This window comes from Odontesthes bonariensis, chromosome 4 (assembly GCF_027942865.1).
Source record: "Odontesthes bonariensis isolate fOdoBon6 chromosome 4, fOdoBon6.hap1, whole genome shotgun sequence".
In the NCBI taxonomy this organism is placed as follows: Eukaryota; Metazoa; Chordata; class Actinopteri; order Atheriniformes; family Atherinopsidae; genus Odontesthes; species Odontesthes bonariensis.
Genome location: NC_134509.1, coordinates 40,641,757 through 40,658,278, shown reverse-complemented (window position 1 = coordinate 40,658,278; position 16,522 = coordinate 40,641,757).

Here is a 16,522-nt window from a genome sequence, read left to right as displayed (position 1 = left end):
TGAGTTTCAAACTTTTGAATTTTACATCTGTTGCTCTGAGAAACTTGGGGTGATACTATTCAAAGGAATTGTCAACCCACTTTCCCATCTCATTTACTAGTCGGTCAACTGTGGCAGCTGATAACTGTAAACTGTCTACCAAGGCTTGCATAGAAGCAAGAAGATGGACCGCGCCACCATGCTGATAGGATATATGGTGCATTGTGAAAACTCTGATACAGGCTCTCTTGTCCATCTGTTGTTCTCTTAAACATGCATTAAAAAATAATCACAGGTACATAGGTGAAACCATGTGGGTTACAACCTTGATTTTAAATATGAATAAAGTTTAACAAAAAAATCTAATGTCAGTATCAAGAACCTGTACTTTGAAGTGGGTTTAACATATCCAGGATATATTTTTGGTTGTCTGGCTTAACCGATTTTACTAAACTAGACTGGGCTAACTGGTAACATATTGCTGGTTATGATCTCACAAAGTAAATACAGATTTCCCATGTGCATTTATAGAATAGAATAGAAAATAGACAAATACTTTATTCATCGCCCATGGGGGAAATTCAAATAAAGATTTGAAACAAAATGTATGCACATTCATGTAAATATTACACTGATTATATAAGATGACCAACCATAATCATGGATCCTGAACTGCACATTTCTATAAGAAAATAAACCATGATACTTAAACTGAGAGTTTAAAATTTATAGAGGGCTGAAAGAAACACAGTTACAGCAATAAAAGCATGAAGAAAAAAAAGCAGGCGATGTGAATTCCTGAATTGATAAGCCATGAATGTCTTTTTGTACATTTTTTAATGAGAATTGAAGATGTTTGAGGCAGTGCTTTTACATGTGCTGATCCCTCATATCAAAACTACCCCATGGAGCAAATGAAATTTCCAGCATAAGAGCAATTTCATACCATCACAGAGGTATCCATTTGCATCTTTCTTAGCCCCTGCGCAGTTTATTTATGCAGGCAAACAGATGTCAAACAGCTAACGACCCATAGGCTCTGTTGATCGAATGCTGATTGGTTGAAAGTTAGCTTGAGCCAGTAAGAACTGGGACAAAGTGGAGCCTATCCCAGCTGCCATCAGGCAAGAAGCAGGACACACCCTGGACAAGTCGCTGGTCCATCACAAGGCCAGATTAGATACCAACATGCACGTTCACACTGTCCTCTATGGTCAATTTAGAATCACCAATTATCCGTACATGCATGTTTTTTGGACTGTGGGAGGAGGCTGGAGAACCTGGTGAGAAACATGCAAGGAGAATAGAATTAAATCAGCCGTTATGATAATTAAGTCTGGCTTAAACAATTCATGTTTCCCGTCATGTATACATTTTCTTTTTTCTTTTATTATAAAGGAACATGAAGAGAAGCTGGACAACAAAAACCAAACAAAAATCCATTCAGCCAAATTGCAATGGAGTGGAGGCAGATATGTCATAGGCCAATATCTCCAAGCATCACTACTTCAAATTTGAACCAAAATATGTGTTTTTGTAATTCGGCAAGTCGGACAAAGACACTGGTACAAAAGATTGTGTCCTTTTTTCTGTCTCAGTTGGCAAAGGGGAAAATGTGATTGTATATTTGAATTGACTCCTATTATGTCAATTCTATATCATGGAATATGCAGAAAGAATAGAATTAGGCTGAAATGTCTATTGCTTTATAGCGTACTCAAGTTGTGCATCATGAAAAGTAACTGAGTAAAGTAATTAGTAAAGTAACTAATTACTTTTGAAAATAAGTAATCAGTAAAGTAACCGGATTGCTTTCTTGGAGAAGTAATCAGTCATTCACAGCATCCTGCAGGCCAGAGGAGCAGCTGCAGTGAGAGGCTGCAGGACTGAGAGCTTCAGGAGGTCCTTTGTCCCCACAGCCAGAAGGCTTTTTAACAGTGACTGCTGACATGTTCTTCTCAAATTTATTTATTTATTATTTTTGTTCTAATCTACAGTCATTGCAAATATTTTAATTGAGCTATATGACTATTTGAATTTCCCCCACAGGGATGAATAAAGTATTTTCTTTTCTATTCTATTCTATAAAGCACATAGAAGGTGTGCTGATGCATTCTAAATTGAATCTATATGTTCAGAGGCTTCTGATATTTACGATGTAGATTCAAAAGATGAAAAAGGTCTATGAAGTCAGAATAAGATAATCTCTTTACATGTATAAGTTCAATGTGTAGCATTGTAGCTTAATATGGTTTAAATTAGATGTTTAATAAAAAGTCCAGTGACTAACCCAAGCTCAAACTGAGAGAAGATTCTCAGGTTAAGAGGCACACTGGTTCAGGAGCGCTTAAGAGGCCTTTATGCTAAAGAAGACTGAGAAGGAAATCATCATGTCTGCTGTTGATAAGACAATCAAAAACACATTTGCAGAAGCCGGCAGTGAAGTGAAATAGTAGTATGTATATGATGACAAAAAAGGCCTGCTAAAGCCCATGGCCTTGAACGTGAAACTTCCAGGCCGATAACGGGGCTCACCACGCTTTGAATGTATTAGAATCTACACTGACACACTGGGACAAATTTTAAAATGTGAGTTCTGATATCATACCTAATTAAGTGTCAAGGTGCAGAGAAAACCAAGCACAATTGTTTATCAATTGCTTTACCCGCTTAATCTATTTGAGGAACAGGGGGGCCGGAGCCGATGCGAGCTGTTGTAGGATGAGAGGCAGGGTACACTTTGGACAGGGTGCCAGTTTATCAGAGACACACCAGACAAGTAACCAGACACACTCACCCTTATGAGGTCAATAAAGAATGATCAACTGACCTAAAATGCAAGTTTTTGGACATTGGGAGGAAGCCAGAGTACCTGGAGAGAACCAATGCATGTGTAGAGCCCCCCAGCTGGGATTAGAACCAGGAACCTTTTTGCTCTGAGGCAAAAGTTTGAACCACCACACCACAGCTTAGCCTCCAAACACATCCATGAAAAACTAAAACATCTGAAAATAGTCATGACATAATCTTATTTCTCAGTAGTTTGATTTAAAGTGCTCCTCTTCTGCTTTGCATAAAATGTGAGACGGACATGAAATAGGTTTGGACAGAGAGATATTTAAAAGCCAAATGGGGTTCAATGCCTCAAACTTCTTTCAGTTACCATGACACAGTGTGCCCCCTGTAGTGTGAGCGGACGCCATGGAATAATGCCAGATCAGAAAGGAGCAGCAGCACCACAGGCTTTACTGCTGTGACACAAAATGGCTAACTGGAGCGAGGCTCTTGCATGAAATGACATTTGTCAGCAAGACACTGGCTAACTGTACGGGGGTCAAAATGTGTAACACTTCAGGTGGATGGATTACGTCGAAAAAAAAAAGGAATATAGCTTTTACACTGACCACTGCAATAAACTATGTCATGTGACATAATACTACGAGTTGCCCTACTATTAAAATGACAAAATCTACATAGATCAATGGAAAAATGCAATCAGATTATATCAAAGCTGTCAAAACAAGCGTGAGATATAGCCTTGTTTTGTCAAAAAAAACATTCATATTTTATAGGTGATTACATTTTCAACAGATACAATTGATATTTTACCTTTTGTCTTTTTATATGATTTGACAGAAAATATTGGTGGTTCACTTCAAGACAAATCTGAGGAGACAAACAGGTTAAATGAGTGTCTCAGTTGTCATTTTCAAAAAGAATGTTGGGAGTTGTGCAGGATCAAACTGATACCTTAGCAGTACAAAACTGTTGATGATTCTCTGTCATAGAACAGAATCAGACAAAGAAACTCTGCTCATCCTTGGGGGTCCAGCAGAGCTGGGTTTCCCCGTGGAGTCTGTATGCATCCCACTGAGTTTCCCATGACCATTTATTTTGTAAGTTCTTGGAAACATGATGGCTCATGATGGCCAAGGCACAATAAAAATGACAAAACGCATCAAGAAAAGATGACACAGTCCTTCACCGCACACTGAAAACGACTTATCTGAGTCTTTCTTTTCGTTTTTCTTCAACCAATTCGTATCTGGGAATTTTTTTTGAAAACTAACAAAGGAAACTTAATAAAGTAGTGGTAATATGTTCCCTTTTACCCTGATATTTAATCATTGTAAAGAGGCTGCCTATGACCATGCCTGTAATTGGTTTAGAGAGTTGTAATGTTTTAGTCTTACATTTGTGATCCCTTAACTCAAACTTGGTGTCGTCTCGTCTCTCTGTCCTGCAGGTGCAGACATTTGGTTCTGGATTCATGGCCTTGTGAGAAAGCAAACAGCATCTCTAAGACAACAATCTCAGACAAAGACACTTTGCTGATGACCTCTCAAGATCGTGACACATCGGTAAGGTTTTATTAAGTACAGTATATTTTTTCAGCTTGCTGTGTATTTGTATACTTCTCCATTAAAATGGGCAGCACATTATCTCCCCTTAAAGGCAGGTAAAACACAGGCACACACAAAAAAAGACTCCACAGAGCATCAATGGAACATTTTTACAGCCTTGACATATGGGTAACTTGTTCAAATGGAGGTAGATCCTTTGGATTATTGCATTCATGCAGGTTTGAGGTCTGTTAAAATGTCTGTGTGTGTGTTAGCTGCAATCTATTGCAATGCTTGGTGCCAGATTTAGAAAGACTGGATTCTGTGATGGCCATGCTATCTTTACGTTGCTTTATGCAGATATTAGAAAATGGAGTTGGCAGACAGAGAGATGATGTCACTACACGTTTGCATGTTCAGTGGTTGTCCATGAAAAATCCTCTTGTTTTAGAAATATCATTATGGACCTAAAATGCTCCCTGCAAAGGAAGTCAGCCTGTCAGCTTTCTTGGCAGTTTAGCTAGCTCACCAAATCCTAAAGCTAGCTTTCACTTTACACATGCTCCATAATCCAATATAACTCCATGAACGGACTTTTTTCCTACTTTCTTTTTCTTTACATGAGAGCTACTCATTGTCTCAGCTTACTGGACCGGTAGTTCTGATAAACGAGCCGGGTTGAATCTTGATGAACAGAAAATAGTGAACGATACCCTTCAGTGACGGGACATTCCCAAACTGCACCTGATAATAAGTCTGGCTGCTTGTGCATGCGAGCGGATTGTCCTAATTTTGGAAGCTCTTTTTGAAAGTTAATCTAAATACTCTTATATATTTTTTTTTGTTTGTGTTGTTTTTGTGTATGTGATGAAAATCCAATTAAATACATTTATCTAATGACCTAATTTTTTTGTTAAACTACAATACTAATAGGAAAGAACACAAGCTGACAGCCTTTTAAATAGTAAATGACAACACAATGTAGGATTTTTCCTTGAAAGATTACATATCCCAGATTTCTTACTGATCTGTTGGGTGGATAGAGTGCCAAACATCCGGTACCCAGCCTTACAATGTAAATACTGTATTAAAGAACTGTCATTATAAAAGACTTCCCCCAGTTTGGATGTTAGAGGATGTACTGACAGTCCACATACATTGTAACAACAATTTGAATATGTTCTGGTGAACTGCTAAAATATGAAATATGCTCAAACATATTAGACCAAATATGTGTTTTAACAAACTTGTTTTTTTTGGATGCACAAAATCTTCACAAAGGAATGATCTCTTGAAAAGATAAAGATGCCTTTTCAAATGTGTGATATCCCCAATGAAATGCATTGTTATATCCTCATTTATAAGTACCTTTGGATAAAAGCGTCTTCCATATGCATAAACACAACATAAACATATATTTCTAATCATATAGTAGTACTGTCTACTATATATAACATTTAAAATGCCAACTGAGGTAAGTAGAGTCTGAGATGTAACTTCAGGCGAGCAAAAATACTGGTCTGGAGCATTTTTCTTAAATCAATTGGCATAGTTTTTTGTTTAAGAAATAATGGCCTGATTTTAAGACATGGTAAATAATGTCTTATTATGTCCTAATCTGTAAAACTGTAGTTTTCTGTGTCCTTTCCACAAACATCATGATACACAACATATCATCACATTGCCTTTCAGGTGAAGAGAAATAACTGGAGAACAGGTACACAAGCAAAGACGGTGGGTTTATAAAAAAAAAAGGAAAAATTGTAAGAACCCAGATTTCGTTGCGTGTCCAAACTAATGTATGGTGCTAATTTATTTATTTTTTATTCCTCAATGAAGCTGTCCAAAATATAGATAAAAAATAAATCTAATATTTTATTCTAATTGTTGAAAAGAAGCTTTAGCTGTATGTGTTTTTAGAGACTGGTGTATTGTAACTTAATTATTCAGGAATAGAACTTTTTGGCCAGGCTATCCAACTATTTACGCTATATCCACTGTAGACAGACAGAACACACACAGGGTAAAAATAGCACAAGCAACACCATCCTATATATTCACTTTGCGTAGATTAATACTCATATTGTTGGCTTTGAATCCCAATTTAAATCCCAAGTAATAACTTGTGTTCTTCGTGGTAGAAGAGCACTTTCACCATAAATAGTTCCAAAGAGAGGAGAGAAACAGAAAGCAAGAAAAAGAATGTCCGTTTTTTTCGTGGCATTACCCCCAACAACAATGGGTGGCATTATGGATCCACACCGTCCTATTTTTTGCAAGTTGACCTTGGTATGGCATCACACTGTGCAGTGTGTGTGTGTGTAAGCTGTTATCAGTGTTGTGCACGGACACCTTAAAAAAAAACATGTCCATAAGCTGAGTTTATGTTACCCAAACAAGGCTGTATTAAAGTGACGTGTGTGATGTGAGCACAGTTTCCTCTCATGGCATTGAATAACGTTCTTGTCGACGCTGAACGTGTGATGATAAATTGTGCCTGGATGCACCCTGCGGCTGCACTCTCCAGTAGGAGCTTCAGACCTTGCAGGGTTTTCCCCACCAGTTAAAGGCATAAATATTGGATATACGACTCATGCAACTGCATTAGGGCTTTAAGATGTGTGTAATTATAGACATGTGTAGAACTGCGCAGTAACACTCCCACAGCAGACGGCAAGATAGAAAATGCCAAAAAGCAGAGATTTGACAGCTGAATCTGAAGGATGTAATACAGATGTGGTACAGCAAAAAGCCCGGTAATATAAGTTCAGCTTTGCCTTCGGTCTTGGTTCAGACAGCTGCGGCTCACTCTGATTCCACCTGTGGCATGCATTGTCAATTAGTACATTTTCTCATACAGCTAGCTTGTTTTTCATTATGTTTAATTAGATGTATGGCTTTTTTTTATTTATTTTTTATTTTTTTGTGGCTTTTTAAAAAAAAAATTTTTTAATTTTTTTTGGTCACTGCTGAAATTCCCTTTGCTTTGATGTTAATTGTGAGACTGAAGCATTTATAACCAGGCCTCTGCTGACTACTATGCTTTTGTCAGTGTGCAAAAATCTCATCAGAATCAAATAAAGTAGGCTATGCACTAAAATCCTTTTTTTTTTTTTTTTTAATGGTTTGTTGAGTTTGAATACACTGAATGAAACAGATAAACGCAGAGATGCATCTGCTCACATCGCCTTGATCCCAATGTTTCCGTTAGTTACACTTTGTAAGATCAAGGGGAGATAATTCAGAGTGGATCATGAAAAAAGAGAAGTAGTATCAACTTGCTCATTTTTGAACCAGGAACTGTAAATACGAAATGGTTTGGCTTTAACCGATGTGAACTAAACTTTGATCTTGTTCTTCTGAAGTGTGAACGTGTTACATATCGAACATACATATGCTCACACATTTTCCCTTTTGTTTTCCATGTGTTATTATGGATAAGCTTGTGTGCATACAGTTCTATCATAGCTGTATAAGTGTAAGAAGACCTGTATGGAGAGTCGAGCATGTGTGTGTGTGTGTGTGTGTGTGTGTGTGTGTGTGTGTGTGTGTGTGTCACTGCCCCCTCTGGTGCTTATTTGCCATTTCTGTGACAGAGTATATAACTGCATCTCAAGATAAACTAGGCCAAACCTCTGAAGACTTTGTTATATCATAAATTCTCCGGTGTGACAATTTCTGTGTTTTCTGTAAATAACTAGGTTTCTTTCTTTTCTACATGTTTTCATGCCTGCACCAAAAGCAGTGCAACCTGTGCAGGCAACAATGAAGATGTATGCTTCTGTATATGAGGCTACTTGCTCATTTTCATCAATGGACTGCATCAGCACAGTCTCTTAGAACATCTTTTAACACATATTACAAAAAAGACAACGGATCATCTGTATTTTAGATCAGGATGTTCAATGCACTGATTCTACCACTGAATTCAAATGGTGCTTTTAGCAACATCAAACATTGGTCAGTCAAATGCTTCAGGAATCTGGTAAGATCAGGGTAGTACAATGAGAACTTCCCTGGTCTGTCTATAATATTCTATACTGAGAAAGGCCAAGGGGCCCAATGAGGTCGACCACTGTCCAGTTTTTATTTGAATGCTTTTGGTGTGGTTTAGGACAGGGGCGATTTTAGGATCTGGTCTTTAGGGGGGCCCAGCCCCCAGTGCTCACAGAGGCACATTATTTCTCACTAATTGAGGCGAACTAGTAAATTTATACATTTTGGAGCCGTATTACTTTTGCTTTGAGTAGTGTTTTCCCCTACAACATTCAATTTTGACCTCTTCCTTTCAAAAGACTGTGGCCTGACAGGGATAACAGAGAGCCTGAGACAAATATTGAAGATAACTCAACATTGATTTTGGGAGTAAAGAGTTAAAACAAAAACAAATGCTAGAAAATAAATAAAATGGTCACTAAAATAATGCATCCTTGAGGAAAAAAAAATGTGTTTTTGCATAATATAATATTTTAAAAATGTGCAGAGCCAGGGGGTGCCGAGCTATCTCACGGTGGTGCCTTGGCACCACTAAAAATACCCTAGCCTCACCCCTGGTTTAGGAAAAGATTCTAAATATTTGGAGGATTAGAAATTATTATTTATCTTTTTCCACCTGCAGCCGTACCAACTAACTAAAACATTACAAATCTGTGGGGGCTTATATAGTCAACATGTTCTGTTCTTCAATTCTTCCCTGCGAAGTTATTTAGTCTTAACAGATTTTTTTTTTTACTTGAAAATTAGCCTGGTACTTCTCTTAACACATTGACTCCCAAGTCACGTAAAACTACGTTTTTACTGCCCATGCGTTGGCTCCCAAATGGTAAAAATACGTTTTTACTTTTTTTTTATGGATTCTGAATCTATACATTCTAATGCACATTCTGTGTGATTTCTGTAATTATGTGATGAACAGAACTGACATAGATGGCAGTCAAAAACTGGTGTCATCATCTGGACATTTTGATCATTACGCCAATGGCTTTGCGTCAACTCAAGAACAATTTTGATAACGCTGCATTGATTGTTGTGCATTTCCGCATTTTGTCCAATCGCACATGTCGGTTTCCAGAGGGTGGCGGTAAAGTAACATAAACAAACAACAAGAAGGAGAAGAAGACACGCGACAAGTCTAAGGAGGCGGTCTTATGAACAGGTTAGCTTAGCTTAGCTTTGCAACATGCTGCGATCACGCTTGGAGGGAAAGGGAAGCCGATATCTCAGTTTGTTGTTGATTTTGGTGGATACCCGTCTTGGTTTAGCTAAGGATAGCTCGCTAATGGCGGCACCTAGAGACACACAGTTTTGACCCACAAAGAGTTTAAAGTCTCAGCTTTCAAACGAGCCATAACATGTTTCAGTGGCCCTATCACATAATATGCTGTGACTGTACAAAAAACGTCAAAAAATGGTTTAGAACGCTGGGATTCTTCGACATAATTCCGTAAACACCGCCGGTATTCAATGTGTTAAGCTCTGTGTTTTCTAAACTATGATAAGTCGAAGTTTTAGAATTACAAAAGTGGCATTTGTACGGTGGTGTGGTGGTTAGCACCGTGGCCTCACAGCGAGAGGGTTCCAGGTTCAACTCCCAGCTGGTTCGTTCTGTGTGGAGTCTGCATGTTCTCCCCGTGTATGTGTGGGTTCTCTCCAGGTACTCAGGCTTCCTCCCACTGTCCAAAAACATGTATGTTAGGTTAATTGGTGTCTCTAAAATTGTCCTTAGGAGTGAGTGTGTGTGGTTTGTGTCTTTGTGTGGCCCTGTGATGGACTGGTGACCTGTCCACGGTGTACCCCGCCTCTCGCCCAATTGTACCACTGGGATAGGCTCCAAGCCCCCCTGCGACCCGACCGATAGAATAAGCGGGTATAGAAGATGGATGAATGGCATTTGTAAGGTGGCCCTAAAGTGCAAATCACAGAAGAGAAAACACAACGACATTAACCAAACCGTAAAAGGTAGGTACCCTTGGGCGACATGAATCACCACTGATTGGACTGGTGGTCCGTCCTTTGAACCGGGAGGGCTATGGTTTTCAAAAATATAGGCGGTGCTAGGGACAACGTATGCGCTGTTATTAAAGAATGTTTTGATGAAAATTTCCCGTCTTACATACTGCTTTATCTCACGATGTTAACAAAAAGTTCTCAAAAGATGTTGACAAGATGTTATTAAACTTTATGTGGAGGAGCAAAAACCACTATATTAAAAAATCTGTAATAATGAACTCATATGATTATGGTGGCCTTAACGTTTTAGACTTTTACACTTTAAATAATACTCTGTAATAATAATAATCTGTAATAATAATAATATAATTATTACTTATAATAATAATTATTACTTATAATAATAAGTAAAATCTGTAATAATGAACTCATATGATTATGGTGGCCTTAACGTTTTAGACTTTTACACTTTAAATAATACTTTCAGAATAAATTGGTTTAAACAATTTATCAAGAACCCATCTTCAATATGGAACTTCATACCACATTTTATTTTCTCTAAATTAGGAGGCCTAAATTTCATTTTACTTTGTAATTATAATGTTGAAAAAATCCCCTCAAAACTATCCTTCTTTCATAAACAGATGCTTCTTTCTTGGTCATTGATCTACAAACATAATTAAGCCAAAGGCCATTTGGTTAAATATATAATAAGATTTAATGATATAAAATTGTTGTTTTTTTTTGCAGTCAATGAAGCAAACAATATATGTTTAAAGCAAAAGGAAAAGTGTGGTTCAATACAAGTGGAAATCAAGTTGAAAATATCTTCCCATAATTTGGTGGAGAAGGGGCTAGACCAAAAATAAATTAAATACATCTTCAGGGTGTCCTTCACAGAAAGAGCAATTTATATCTATATCTTTTTTTAATAATTTTAAAAAAACTTTTGATGGGTAAAATCTGTGAATTATTTTAAAAGATACTTCTTTTACTTTATCATTTATCATATATGTAGTTGGCAAGTTCCAAATCTTTTTCCAGTCAAGGTTATAAATAAAGCTGTTCCAATAAGCTACCACATACGGAATTGATACGACATCTTTCTGAAATAATGAGCGTATACGACAATTACTATTACACGTTAAAGAGAAAAATTTTTTTAAACGGTTTCCAGTTTGGTTGGATCAATGGGTAATACTGTTGGATTCTGTCCTGCTGCACTTTTAGATAACAGATTTACTCCATCAGGGATTGCATTTATAATTGTGTTTTCTCTTTTGCCGTTGTGATTTGCACTTCAGGGCCACTGTACAGTTGAGTTCCTCAAAGAAATTCTATTCCTAAGTTTGTTACCGTCAGTATGTTTCTACTTACCAGTTTCTCTGTCTAATTTGCTTTCTTTCTTTCTGGGTAACAAAAATTTAGAAGAATTTTGTGTCCATTTGACCTGTATTTGTTTATTATTCCTTCTTTTTCTCTTATCCACTTTTGGCTGTCATTGCAATGGGTACTAAGAACCATATGATCAAAGCACTGGTTCAATGGCCTGATACAACTCTCTTGTCCATCCAATATCTTGGTTCATAGCAATATATATTTGAAAAAACCCAAAAGGTAAAACTCTTAAAATCTCAACTAATTTGTTACTGATCCTTTAACCTGTCACAAGAAACCACACAAAATTACATTGTTTTGAGGAGCGGAGCATTTTGCTGTGGCTTTGAGTGGGGGGAGCGAACACCTATGTGAGCGAGGAGCGGAAATTCTTACCGCTCAGCCCCGTTCACATGCTCTGCCTCACAGAGCTGAACTTTTCTGAAAACCACCATTACACAGTCTGCGTACCTCATGTGGCTATTTTACACGACCAATATTTCATACATTTCTACAGCGGCAAGCAACTATTTGCTATTTTAAGATTCACTGATATGACGATGATCTTACCAGAGTGTGCTTTTTCATGTTATGCAGATGGTCATGCCATACGTGCATGTGCCATGCGTGCATGAGCCATGCGTGCATGTCAGTGCACGTGAGTCTGAGGTTAACCACTGCAGAAGAAACAGTTTTCTTCACATAAAATGACATCAGCAAAAGCAAGGTCTGTAAAGTCATATCTGTATCAATCTGTTTTCAACAGAGAATATTTTTGTTGGCTCTTGTATTGAATATCTTTTTTAGTTTATTGTATCTTTTGAGTGTTAAATGATCTCCATGAGTTGCATACAGATCATGCAACCTGTGAACGCTCTATTTGCTTTTGCTGGAGTGTTGTTCTGTGACTCTCTGACCCAAACCATGTATCATCCTGGCAAAAAAAAAATGTTCATGAATCCATGGCTGTGCATCTCATATCATCATCCTGACATGCACTATGTCCTGCCCATCTCCTCCTTTCAGCCTGTTAGATTTTCAGTTATCTTTCTCCCATGGATATGGGTTTGAACAAAAGGCAGGTCACAGCCTGATTAGCCTGTTACAGGACTTACAAAAGCACACAAGATTATTCCGTTCACATGTGCACCCGGCTTGTTGCTTTGGATTGTGGTCACAGAAAGAGCAGAGCAAGTAATACCGGTGGAGGGTTTGGGGATATTGTATGATACACACATACACAGAGGAGGGGACAGGCATGAATGTGTACATAGTGTGATAACTTTATCTCAGCGTGGTGGTGAGTAGCAGGAGAATGAAATGCCTGGGGAGAAAAAGGATTATGATAGAGTGTGTGTTGTGATGTTGAGACTGCACACAGAGAGAGGACACTTCACCTAGATAGAAGAAAATCACACACAATGGAAAGATGCACAGCTTCACTAGTTGGAGAATGAGCAAATACATACAACACATTTCACTCTGGAATGCACATGAAATGAACTGCGCACCCCATCCCAAAAAGCTATCCCTCTTTCTTCCAAGTCCACAATGATTCTACCTCTCTAAAAAGAAAGATGAATGGAGAGTTCCTCTTAAGGCCTTACAAGGCCTATTTCATCCGTCCTTGTCTTTAGTCTTTGTCCACTCCATTTTCCTTGATCTTTTCTTCATTGTCCTTTGGTTTTTGTTTGGCTGCATGACATTCCATTTCCCTACCAGTTACATTGCAAATGAGGTGAACAAAGAGCATATGCAGTGATTATAGATCTGTCCCACCTAACCCACTCACATACACAAGCAGTAGTGGAATCGCATTCTGCCTTCTCTGACCTTTTGTAAAGAGGGATTTAATAAAGTATAGAGAGGGGGAAAACTCAATTGGAAAAAGAGAAGAAAAACAGCAATTAACAGATAAATGATCTGCTGGAAAAAAGCTTTAATAAGGTCTGCATTGCTGTGAGACAGAAGAAGAGGGAATTTTTATTTTTTATTTTCTTAAAATGCAGCAACAATTTAAATCTATCTTAATTTGTTTGAACCTTTATTTAACATTCATGCTTTTTGTTATATACAACCTGAATGTTAGTTTTAACCCAAAAAGCAGATGAATTCTAGACTCATGGAACCACAGAGCATGAGTCTTCTGTGTTTCTGTCCATCTGGCATGAGTTTGTGTTTCTGCAGGCAGTTCTATGGCTTCTGTCTTGCGTGATACAGTCATACGTTACATTTCTGGATATAGTGATGGACTGTGTTAAGTGAAAATGGTGTTCCAGGGTACTTCTAAGCCGTTTGGCTTTATTCACCACAGCAGCATAAACACTTTTAGTACTGTGCCACCTGAGGGCTCAAATATAATATGGATTCAACTTTGGCTTCCAGACCTGGGGCCTCATGTACAAAGACTTGCGTGGATTTCCTACTGAAACATGGCGTACGCTCAAACCAAAATGCCCTCCAACGTCGGATGTACGAATCTGTGCGCACGCATGTATCCAAGCACATTTCGTTTGTACATCCCAATCAACGTGGAATTGAGCGCACATGTCGGAGCACCCGACTCCTCCCTGTCCACGCCCCTACTTAAATACGCAAATCACATTTAAATGAGCTCTGAACCTGCGATTCCCCTCTCTGCACGATCAGAAAATAAAGAAAAAAGAATGAATAAGTCGGGAAAAAAGAACTTCATGGAAAGCGAGAAAGCTACTTTCTGAAGTGAAGGCCTGCTAAAATGTGTTCTTTGGCACGCTGTCCTCCTCCGGCATAAGCAGCAAACTAAGAGGAGTGGGTGGGAGAGCCTGAGGCTGTCAATGCTGGGGGGTCTGAGAAGCCTCACAAGCAATTCAATTCAATTCAATTCATTTTTATTTATATAGCGCCAAATACAACAAATGTCATCTCAAGGCACTTAGATAGTAAGTCCAATTCAAGCCAATTGGAATTCAATTAATTAATAATAATCATAATTCATAAAATAATCCAATTCGTTCATATAGAGCCAATTCAAAAACAATTTCCTAGCTAAGAAAACCAACAGATTGCACTGAAAACTTTTTGTTTTTCGGTCCAATCTCCCGGCCTGAGCGGCGTGCCTGAGGCGACTGTGGAGAGAAACGACTCCCTTTTAACAGGAAGAAACCTCTGGCAGAACCAGACTCAGGAAGGGTGGCCATCCGCCTCGACCAGCTGGGGTTTGAGAAGACAGAAAGGGGGGGGGGGGGGGGGGGGGGCGCAGCGGCGGCGGCACTGTAACACCATTCAAAGGATATCTGTTGGAACAGGGAAACACGAGTTAATGACCACAATAATATCACATATACATAAAGAGAGTAAAGTGAGGAAAGGTGTGACAGATGAGGCCCCCCAGCAGTCTAGGCCTATAGCAGCTTAACTATGGGATGTTTCAGGATCACCTGAGCCATCCCTATTCAAGGTAAACACAAGAAACTTGTGCTAACGAAAATAAATAAATAAATAAAGGACCAGACTCAGTGAGTAATTCCCTATACTCCCTATATAGATCCATATATAGAACCATCTTTTACAGCCACAAGCTACCTCAGCCTCTCACCAACTGCACACCAGTCACAGCGGGGTGGGGATGCAAACCCTGGTTCGGGTAGGGGGAGAAATAAAAGAGGTAAGATAAGCGGGAATGGGATTCAAACCCTGGTTCGGGTAGGGGGTAATGAAAGTATAGAAGGTGCCAGAGGTGGAGGCAGGACAAGACACACTAGCAGATTCAGCAGACAAACTCACCTAAACAGCCCTATAATCACTAAAAATACCAGCAAAAACAAAGCCATACAACTCACTCTCACCAACTGCACACCAGTCACAGCGGGGTGGGGATGCAAACCCTGGTTCGGGTAGGGGGAGAAATAAAAGAGGTAAGATAGGCGGGAATGGGATTCAAACCCTGGTTCGGGTAGGGGGTAATGAAAGTATAGAGGGTGCCAGAGGTGGAGGCAGGAAAGGACACACTAGCAGACACACTATCAGATTCAACAGACCTAACTATAAGCTTTATAAAAAAGGAAAGTTTTAAGCCTGGTCTTAAAAGTGGAAAGGGTGTCTGCTTCCCGGACATTTACTGGCAGCTTATTCCACAATAGAGGGGCCTGATAACTGAAGGCTCTGCCTCCCATTCTACTTTTAGAAACTCTGGGAACCTCAAGTAAACCTGCAGTTCGGGAACGAAGTGCTCTGTTAGGAAAATATCTTACAATGAGATCTTTAAGATATGATGGAGCTCGGTCATTAAGAGCTTTATATGTAAGGAGAAGAATCTTAAATTCTATTCTGAATTTAACAGGGAGCCAATGAAGAGAAGCTAAAACTGGAGAAATATGATCTCTCCTGTTAGTTCTCATCAAAACTCTGGCTGCAGCATTTTGGATCAGCTGAAGGCTTTTCAGAGAATATGTGGGACAGCCCAATAATAAAGAATTACAGTAGTCCAATCTTGAAGTAACAAATGCATGGACTAGTTTTTCTGCATCACTCTGAGACAAGATGTTCCTGATTTTAACAATATTACGAAGATGAAAGAAGGCAGTCCTAGAAACCTGTTTTATATGCGAGTCAAATGATAAGTTCTGGTCAAAAATAACTCCAAGGTTCCTCACTGTAGAACCAGAAGCCAAGGAAACACCATCCAGAGCAACCACATAGCTAGACAACTTCTCCCTGAAACGCTCAGGTCCAAAGACAACGACCTCAGTTTTGTCTGAATTTAGAAGCAGACAGTTCTGAGTCATCCAGGTCTTTATGTCTTTAAGACATGCTTGTAGTCTGACCAACCTATTGGGTTCATCTGGTTTTATAGATAAGTACAGCTGAGTATCATCAGCATAGCAATGGAAATT